The following is a 10,688-nucleotide window of genomic DNA, read 5'->3' as shown; positions in this document are numbered from 1 at the left end:
TATATACAGTATGTCCCTATTGCACCACAATGCTTACTATTATTATTATTATCTATCATTAGGCTGATGTGCCAGTTAAATCCCCCACCCCCCTCCCCCCATCCCCCTTTATTCCCTCCCCCCCCGTCCCCCTTTATTCCCTCCCCCCCCCGTCCCCCTTTATTCCCTCCCCCCCTCCCCCTTTATTCCCTCCCCCCCCGTCCCCCTTTATTCCCTATCCCTATATTTCTGGGGAATGGACCAATCACAGAACAGCAGCAACAGATAGACTGCAACTGCCAGAAGCTGCTGCTGGATAGGAGCATGTGACATGGTCAGACCAATGAGAGGGCGTTAGGCAGAATGACAGTTGGCAGTTGGTAGTTGGCAGTTGGTCTGAGGGGAGCAAAGTGTGAGGAAGTGAATTAAGGGAGAGAGATAAGATTTCCTTACCTGGGATGAGCCTTATCTATATCCTAACCAGGGCCGCCAACAGCGGGGGACAGAGGGCACTGGCGTCCCGGGCCCCCTGCGCGGCTGTGCCCCTCGATAAATCCCATTGCCTGGTCACCACCGGGTGACAGGATTTAGCGCGCTCGCGGTCTGCCAGGCAGCGCGCGCGTCTCTGCAAAAAAATAAAAATCTCCCCCGTTTCCAGATTGGCTGGCGCGTGTTGGCACGCTGCCAGGGTTTTTTTTTTGGCCCGCAGCAAGCTCTATGTGAGCTTGCATAGCGAGGCCCGCCTCTTCCTGCATGGAGCAAGTCAGGTGAGTACCGCTCCCTGCCACTCTCGCTTCCCCCTTGTCCTCCTGATCTGATATCCCCCCCCCCACCGCTCCGATTCACCCCCCCCGTGTGTATGTGAGTGTCTGTGTGTGTGTCTGAGTGTCAGAGCGAGAGAGTCAGAGAGAGTAAGAGAGTCAGAGAGAGAGAGTGAGTCAGAGCGAGAGTCAGAGCGTCAGAGAGAGAGTCAGAGCGTCAGAGAGTCAGAGCGTCAGAGAGTCAGAGCGTCAGAGAGTCAGAGAAAGAGAGTCAGAGAAAGAGAGAGAGCGAGTCAGAGCGAGAGTCAGAGAGAGTCAGAGAGAGTCAGACAGAGTCAGAGAATCAGAGAGAGTCAGAGAGAGAGAGTGAGAGTCAGAGAGAGAGAGTAAGAGAGAGCGAGTCAGAGAAAGAGTCAGAGAGTGTGTAAATGTTACCCACATACCCTGTAATCATTATACCCAACCCCCCAATAATTAATGTACTGTATAACCATTATACCCAACCCCCTAGTATTTGTGTAATCATTGTCCCCCACCCCCTATTATTCACGCTTTGGCAATACTAAAATGTTTGTGAGAGAGAGAATATGAATACAGTCACCCACCCACTTGTCAGTCACCCACCCCCCACACCCACTCTCTCTGTCTTATCTTAACTGCCCTATACCTTCACCGAAATAACCTGTACTGCTTTCTTCCAGATCTGACTCTCAAGCTTGACACGGGAGATATCTGAACCCCCCTAACCCAGAAGACCGGTAGGTTTTATCATTTTAATATATATAATACATTTTAATATAGGTAGATGTGATAGCATTTTGCGTGGTACACCTGCTAAGAAGCACAGGGAAAGAGATCTGCCAAAGTACAATTGCCTACGCGGACCCCGGCATATAAGCAGCTGCCCCCCGCCAACCCCCCCTCAGTTTATCACAACCAGGGCTAATATATACATTTTAACTTTTTAACTTTTTTTCTTTCAAACGTAAAGGTTTTTTTTTTTTTAATACAGGAAGGCCCCGCTTTTCGGCGCTTCGTTATCCGGCGTTCCGCTTATACGGCGGCGCCGAGAAGGGGCCGCCATCTTTAATCCGCAGTCGCAGAACGGGCGGTTGCGCCCGGCAAAAAACGCTGTTCTGTGCATGCAGAGAACTGAAAATCGCCGGATCTGCTTTCCGGCGATTTTCGCTATACGGCGGGCCCGTGGAACGGAACCCGCCGTATACCCGGGGCCCTGCTGTATACTTTTTTTTTTTTAATCATTTTTCAATATTTTTGACTTTTTTTGTATTTTAATTTTTTCAATGTAAAGTTTTTTTTGAAGTGAAACTTCCTTAGTGGCACCTAGTCATGATGGGACAAAACTGGAGACATGGAGACGAAATGTGAAACGGAAGTGACGTCACGTAATGGCCACCGCTTCCCCCACACGCCCCGCTGTCACATGCGGCGGCAGCGATAGCCGCCGGCGCCGTTCCTAATGGCCGCTGTCACATGCGGCGGCACACTGACTGACACACACACACACACACACACTGACTGACACACAGTGACACACACTGACTGACACACACACACACACACACACACTGACTGACTGACACACACACACACACACATTGACTGACACACACATACTGACTGACACACACGGACTGACTGACTGACACGCACACGCACACGCACACACACACACTGACTGATGCACACACACACACTGACTGACACACACATACTGACTGACACACACGGACTGACTGACTGACTGACACACACACACACACACACACACACACACTGACTGACACACACATACTGACTGACACACATGGACTGACTGACTGACACACACACACACACACACACACACACACACACACACACACACACAATTCCCAGTTACTATAAATATAGAAGTGCAAATAGCTAAAACACGTGTTCTAAGTCAAACTTCTTGGCATTTTGGCTCTGAAATTGTATTTTTTATTTTTCATTAAAAATATCATTCTTACAAATACAATTTCTGTGACAAAACAGTGATAAAAGATAAAGAAGTTTCACTTACTATGCGCGTGCACAGCACACACAGCTTTTTTTTTTTTTGTCAATGTAAAGTCTTATTCTATTTAAAGCGATGAAGTTTCCCGTTTATCTCCAACCCTAGGATACTGGGCAAGCCATTTTTACATTTTTAACCTAAAACTGTGTAAGAAAAGAGTAATTTGGTTGCATCTTTTAATCAAAACATGATTCAAGCCTGCCAATCTCGCCAAGGTAAACTCCCATTAGCAGGGGACCTACACTGAATATATACAACTTCTTATTAAAGGTGCAACCAAATGGCTCCTTTGTTACAGACTTAGGTTCTAAATGTAAACATTTGGCACAGGAATTGTTCTTTGTTTCCCATAAATGTAAGGCCATCCTTTTACCAGCAGCATACTTCCAAATGAAAGGTATCGCCCCGTCTCCCTCCTGCCTTTTGCCTTTTAACTCCTTGAACACCTTGTATTCTCTCACTTGCTCCATTTTCTCACCTCCTATTCTCTTCCTAGACCCTCTACAACCGAGGTGGGAAACCCTGTCGCCATTCGCCTCGTGTCAAATTGGCAATTCAAAGTGTGGCGAATTATAGTTTTCCCAGCGTAATGGGAAGCGTGGCGGGCAAGCGTGAGTCCCGCAGGAAGCGCGAGTCCCGCGGGAAGCACGAGCCCCCCGGCAAGAGCGAGTACGCTGGCAGTGGCGGCGCTAGTGCAGAGGGGACGGCCGGTGGCCGGAGGAGAGTGGGAGGAGAAAGAACCAATGAGAGAACAGTGGGGGCGGAGCACACACCCAGGCGGCGACCGCGCCCACCGACTCCTGTTCCGGTGCTGCGCTAGGTAAGGTAAGAAGCTGGATCGAGATGATCATGATATTGGGGGGTGGGGAGAGATGATGGGAAATGAGATGATGAGAGGGGGGGGAATGAGATGATGGGGGGGGGGGGAAATGAGATAATGAGGGGGGTGAATGAGTAGATGAGGGGGGAAATGAGATGAAGAGGGGGGGGGAAATGAGATGATGTTGGGGGGTGAACTGAGGTGATGAGGGAGGGGAAATGAGATGAAGAGGAGGGGTGAAATGAGATGATGAGGAGGGGTGAAATGAGATGATGATGGCGGGAAATGAGATGATGGGTGGGGGAAAGGGATGATGAAGAAGGGGGGGAATGAGATGATGAGGGGGGGTGAAATGAGGTGATGAGGGGGGGGGGAATGAGATGAAGAGGGGGGGTGAAATGAGGTGATGAGGGGGGGGGGAAATGAGATGAAGAGGGGGGTGAAATTTGATGATGATGATGGGTAAAATGAAATGATGTGGGGGTGAAATGAGATGATATGGGGGGGGAAATGAGATGATGAGGGGGGGGGAATGAGATGATGAGGGGGGGGAATGACATGATGAGGGGGGGAAATGAGATGAAGAGGGGGGTAAAATGAAATGATGATGAGGGCGGGTGAAATGAGATGATGAAGAGCGGAGGTGGAATTAGATGATTAGGGTGGCGGTGAAATGAAATGAGATGATGAGGGGGGGGTGAAAAAAGATGATACTGAGGGGGGTGAAATGAGATGATTATGAGGGGGGGTGAATGGATATGGGGGTGAAATGAGATATGGGGGGTGAAATGAGATGATTATGGGGAATGAAATGAGATGATGAGGGCGGGTGAAATGAGATGATATGATGATGATGAGGGGGGGAAATGAGATGATGAGGGGGGGGAAATGAGATGAAGATGAGGGTGGTGAGATGATGATGGGGGGGAAATGAGATGATGAGGGGGGGGGGAAATGAGATGATGAGGGGGGGGAAATGAGATGATTATGAGGGGGGTAAAATGAAATGATGAGGGGGGTGAGATTAGATGATTATGAGGGGGAAATGAGATGAAGAGGGGGGGTAAAATGAAATGATGAGGGGGTGAGATTAGTGATTATGAGGGGGGAAATGAGATGATGAGGGGGGTGAGATTAGATGATTATGAGGGATGGTGAAATGAGATGATATGGGGGTGAAATGAGATGATATGGGGGGAATGAAATTAGATGATGATGATGATGAGGGGGGGAAATGAGATGAAGATGAGGGTGGTGAGAGATGATGGGGGGGAAATGAGATGATGAGGGGGGGAAATGAGATGATTATGAGGGGGGTAAAATGAAATGATGAGGGGGAAATGAGATGAAGAGGGGGGTATAATGAATGATGAGGGGGGGTGAGTTTAGATGATTATGTGGGGTGAAATGGATGATGAGGGGGTGAGATAGATGTTTGAGAGGGGGTGAAATGAGATGATGAGGGGGGTGAGATTAGATGATTATGGGGGAGAAATGAGATGATGATGAGGGGGGAATGAGATGATGATGAGGGTGGTGTGGAGATGATGGGGGGAATGAGATGATGATGGGGGAAATGAGATGATGATGATGATGGGGGGGGGTGAAATCAAATGACGATGAGGGGGGGAAATGAGATGGGGGAAAATTAGCTGATGATGATGAGAGGGGGTGAGATGATATGATGAGGGTGGTGAAGAGATGACGAATGCGCAACATAATCTTATTATATATTAGTGAAAGCACTGTATGCCTGTCTGCATCTTCCTGTGTCCCTAGGGGAAATCTCATTGGTCCCTTGGGCCGCCCGCCCCCGCACCTCTCATTGGCCTGAGGCAGTGACGACACACACACACACACACTGTTGCTTGGCCTCACGCTCCCCTGTCAGTTGGACCGCAGCTCACCTTCCACACACCCCCCCCCCCCCTCCTCTCCCGGTGCCCCTCACTCTCTCCCCCCTCCCCACCTTACCCAAATCCCCACGCTCCGCAACATCCCCAGCCGCACCATCACCCTCACCGTGCGCCGCTCCCGGAGAGGGGAAGCGCGGCCCTCCTGCTCAGCAGCAAACTCCAGGCTCCTCCCCCCTCGCTCACAACGAGAAGCGCGGCCCGGGCCTCCTGCACTCCCCCTCACGTGTGCCGGCTCCCGGACGGAGGGGAAGCGCGGCGCGGGCCTCCTCCTCACGTGCACCGGCTCCCAGATGGAGGGTAAGCGCGGCACGGGCCTCCTGCCACTCTTGCCCCCCCCGCCAGCTTCCCGAACTCACCTCCTGCCCCAGCCAGATGCCACGGGGTCAAGGTAAGTCACCCACTGTCTCCCACCCACGCACTGTCACCCAGTCACCCACACACCCACCCAGTCACCAGCACACCCACCCAGTCACCCACACACCCACCCAGTCAGTCACCCACCCACTCAGTCACCCACTCACTCAGTCAGTCACCCACTCACTCAGTCACCCACCCACTCACTCAGTCACCCACTCAGTCACCCACCCACCCACTCATTTAGTCACCCACCCACTCACTTAGTCACCCACCCACTCACTCAGTCACCCACCCACTCACTCAGTCACCCACCCACACACCCACCCACCCAGTCACCCACTTTCACCCAGTCACCCACTTTCACCCAGTCACCCACTTTCACCCAGTCACCCACTTTCACCCAGTCACCCACTTTCACCCAGTCACCCACCCATTCACTCAGTCACCCACCCATTCACTCAGTCACCCACCCACTCACTCAGTCACCCACCCACTCAGTCACCCACCCACTCACTCAGTCACCCACCCACTCAGTCACCCACTCACCCACCCACTCAGTCACCCACCCATTCAGTCAGTCACCCACCCATTCAGTCACCCACCACCCACCCATTCAGTCACACACCCACCCACCCAGTCACCCACACCCACCCAGTCACTTTCACCCAGTCACCCACTCACTCAGTCACCCACTCACTCAGTCACCCACCCACTCACTCAGTCACCCACCCACTCACTCAGTCACCCACTCACTCAGTCACCCACCCACTCAGTCACCCACCCACTCACTCAGTCACCCACCCACTCAGTCAGTCACCCACCCATTCAGTCACCCACCCATTCAGTCACCCACCCATTCAGTCAGTCACCCACCCATTCACCATTCAGTCACCCACCCATTCAGTCAGTCACCCACCCATTCAGTCATTCAGTCAGTCAGTCACCCACTCACCCACCCATTCAGTCATTCACCCACTCACCCACCCTGTCAATCACCCACTCACCCACCCACCCACCCATTCAGTCAGTCACCCACTCACCCACCCATTCAGTCAGTCACCCACTCACACACCCATTCAGTCAGTCACCCACTCACCCATTCAGTCAGTCACCCACTCACCCACCCACTCACTCAGTCACCCACTCAGTCACCCACCCACCCACTCACTTAGTCACCCACCCACTCACTCAGTCACCCACCCACTCACTCACCCACCCACTCACTCAGTCACCCACACACCCACCCACCCACACACCCACCCACCCAGTCACCCACTTTCACCCAGTCACCCACTTTCACCCAGTCACCCACTTTCACCCAGTCACCCACTTTTACCCAGTCACCCACTTTCACTCAGTCACCCACCCACTCAGTCACCCACCCACTCACTCAGTCACCCACCCACTCAGTCACCCACTCACCCACCCACTCAGTCACCCACCCATTCAGTCAGTCACCCACCCATTCAGTCACCCACCACCCACCCATTCAGTCACCCACCCATTCAGTCAGTCACCCACCCATTCACCATTCAGTCACCCACCCATTCAGTCAGTCACCCACCCATTCAGTCATTCAGTCATTCAGTCACCCACTCACCCACCCATTCAGTCAGTCACCCACTCACCCACCCTGTCAATCACCCACTCACCCACCCACCCACCCATTCAGTCAGTCACCCACTCACCCACCCATTCAGTCAGTCACCCACTCACACACCCATTCAGTCAGTCACCCACTCACCCATTCAGTCAGTCACCCACTCACCCACCCACTCACTCAGTCACCCACTCAGTCACCCACCCACCCACTCATTTAGTCACCCACCCACTCACTTAGTCACCCACCCACTCACTCAGTCACCCACCCACTCACTCAGTCACCCACCCACTCACTCAGTCACCCACACACCCACCCACCCACACACCCACCCACCCACTTTCACCCAGTCACCCACTTTCACCCAGTCACCCACTTTCACCCAGTCACCCACTTTTACCCAGTCACCCACTTTCACTCAGTCACCCACCCACTCAGTCACCCACCCACTCACTCAGTCACCCACCCACTCACCCACCCACTCAGTCACCCACCCATTCAGTCAGTCACCCACCCATTCAGTCACCCACCACCCACCCATTCAGTCACACACCCACCCACCCAGTCACCCACACCCACCCACCCAGTCACTTTCACCCAGTCACCCACTCACTCAGTCACCCACTCACTCAGTCACCCACCCACTCACTCAGTCACCCACTCACTCAGTCACCCACCCACTCAGTCAGTCACCCACCCATTCAGTCACACACCCATTCAGTCACCCACCCATTCAGTCAGTCACCCACCCATTCAGTCAGTCATTCAGTCCGTCACCCACCCATTCAGTCAGTCACCCACCCATTCAGTCATTCAGTCACCCACTCACCCACCCATTCAGTCAGTCACCCACTCATCCACCCTGTCAATCACCCACTCACCCACCCACCCATTCAGTCAGTCACCCACTCACCCACCCATTCAGTCAGTCACCCACTCACCCACCCATTCAGTCAGTCACCCACTCACCCATTCAGTCAGTCACCCACTCACCCACCCATTCAGTCAGTCACCCACCCAGTCAGTCACCCACTCACCCACCCAGTCAGTCCCCCACTCACCCACCCAGTCAGTCACCCACTCACCCACCCAGTCAGTCACCCATTCAGTCTCCCACTCACCCACCCATTCAGTCTCCCACTCACCCACCCATTCAGTCTCCCACTCACCCACCCAGTCAGTCTCCCACTCACCCAGTCAGTCTCCCACTCACCCACCCAGTCAGTCTCCCACTCACCCACCCAGTCAGTCTCCCACTCACCCACCCAGTCAGTCTCCCACTCACCCACCCAGTCAGTCTCCCACTCACCCACCCAGTCAGTCTCCCACTCACCCACCCATTCAGTTTCCCACTCACCCACCCATTCAGTCTCCCACTCACCCACCCATTCAGTCTCCCACTCACCCACCCATTCAGTCTCCCACTCACCCACCCATTCAGTCTGCCACTCACCCACCCATTCAGTCTGCCACTCACCCACCCATTCAGTCTCCCACTCACCCACCCATTCAGTCTCCCACTCACCCACCCATTCAGTCTCCCACTCACCCACCCAGTCTCACCCAAAACCACCCACCCAGTCTCACCCAAAACCACCCACCCTGTCACCGAACACAGTCACTGACCCACCCAGTCACCGACCCTGAAAAAGTCACCCAGTCAACGACCCACCCACCGACCCAGTCACCCATCCACCCACCGACCCAAAGTCACCCACCCACCGACCCAGCCAAACCGACCCAAAGTCAAACCGACCCAAAGTCACCCACCCACTCAGTCACCAACCCACCCACCCACTCAGTCAAGTGTCACCCACCCACCCACACAGTCACCCACACACTCAGTCAACTCAGTCACCCACCTAGCTGTCAAGGGGGGGGAAGCCCAACCCTGTCGTCCGCCCCCCCAAAATTACATCCCGGGCAACGCCGGGTCTCTCAGATAGTACCTCAATATTTACATGGTGTGGCTATTTTCACACCTGTGGCTACATTCAAAAATAGGTTGCCCACCCCTGTACTAGGAAATCCAACGTTTCGGCAGTAATACTGCCTTTCTCAAGGTGTGGGCAGTATTACTGCCGAAACGTTGGATTTCTTGGCACATTAAACCCTTTCACTGCTGATTAAGACCGTGTGCCTGCTTCTTCTTCTCCATTGGACTATTTTGGGACGTCAGAAACTCCCCAGAACCAGCGCACCGGTAGTTAAGTACCCCATCATCACTTGTGTGTCTGAGTGCGTGCAAACCCATCTTTCTACCCCTGTACTACACAGTATTTTATATTATGTTCACTTCCATGCACATTATCACTCAGTTCAACACAACAGCGGTTTATTTGTAATGTTTCGTCATTGACATGATGGGAGACAATTTTGCAGTTACTCAGGCGTGGCCCCTTCTTTTTCAAGTATTTCACATTTTCGTGCCGTTTTTGCAGCATCACATGAGGTTTTATTTAAAAGGCTTTCTCTGAACCGTATGAATCTTGCAGAAGGTCCTGAAATGGAACCGAAACGTTGAACTGCAGAATAAAACATATTTTTAATTATATCTATAGCCTCAGGGAGTGCCTGATGAGGAAGAAAAGAGAGGATATATATATCTAGATATATATAGATAGATATAGATACACACGTGTGTGCGTGTACACATAAAAATACATGCACTATACAACAAGTACTTCCAAAGGCTGATAAGACGCATAAGAGACTTGATGTTTTGGCCAATACACAATTTATTAACAGTCAGGCAGCGTTTTTTTTTTTTTTTTTTTTTTTCCCCCCTCTCGTCATTAGGCAGCGGTTTTTCCCCTCTTGTCGTTAGGTGTTTTTTTTTCTCTCGTTGTTAGGTTTATTTGTCCTGCTCCTCTTTTTCTTCCTCCACCTCTATTTTAATCTCCTCCTCTATTTTAATCTCCTTCTCTTCCTTGCCCCATTCATAACTCAGTACAATTGCAAAGCTCATAAAATGCTGAATATTATTACACGTACATACACGTGTCAAACTTCCAGATTGACACCCACCCACAACCAGCACTGATGGGATGGGGGAGTTAACCTAGTTTTCATGCACCTCAGGTGCATGCAGACTGTAATCGCTAGATTCTCTAGTGATTGGCTACTGAGAATTTGATCACAGGGTATATATAGTATACCTGTAGGAGTGAAAATTGACTCCTCCAACCCTGATGAA

General features: G+C 52.0%; 1 long non-coding RNA gene across 1 annotated transcript; it reads left to right on the top strand.

Moving 5' to 3' along the window:
• The first annotated feature begins 268 nt into the window (after window positions 1-268).
• On the top strand, window positions 269-3,511 carry LOC142486417 (uncharacterized). The gene is made up of 3 exons (XR_012798967.1): window positions 269-746; window positions 1,442-1,498; window positions 3,296-3,511. It is a non-coding gene; the product is annotated as an uncharacterized LOC142486417 (long non-coding RNA).
• The last annotated feature ends 7,177 nt before the right edge of the window (window positions 3,512-10,688 follow it).

The sequence above is a fragment of the Ascaphus truei genome, unplaced genomic scaffold (genome assembly GCF_040206685.1).
Source record: "Ascaphus truei isolate aAscTru1 unplaced genomic scaffold, aAscTru1.hap1 HAP1_SCAFFOLD_852, whole genome shotgun sequence".
Taxonomy (NCBI): domain Eukaryota; kingdom Metazoa; phylum Chordata; class Amphibia; order Anura; family Ascaphidae; genus Ascaphus; species Ascaphus truei.
Note: the sequence above shows the minus strand (reverse complement) of the source record. Positions and strands in the feature narration are given on the sequence as shown.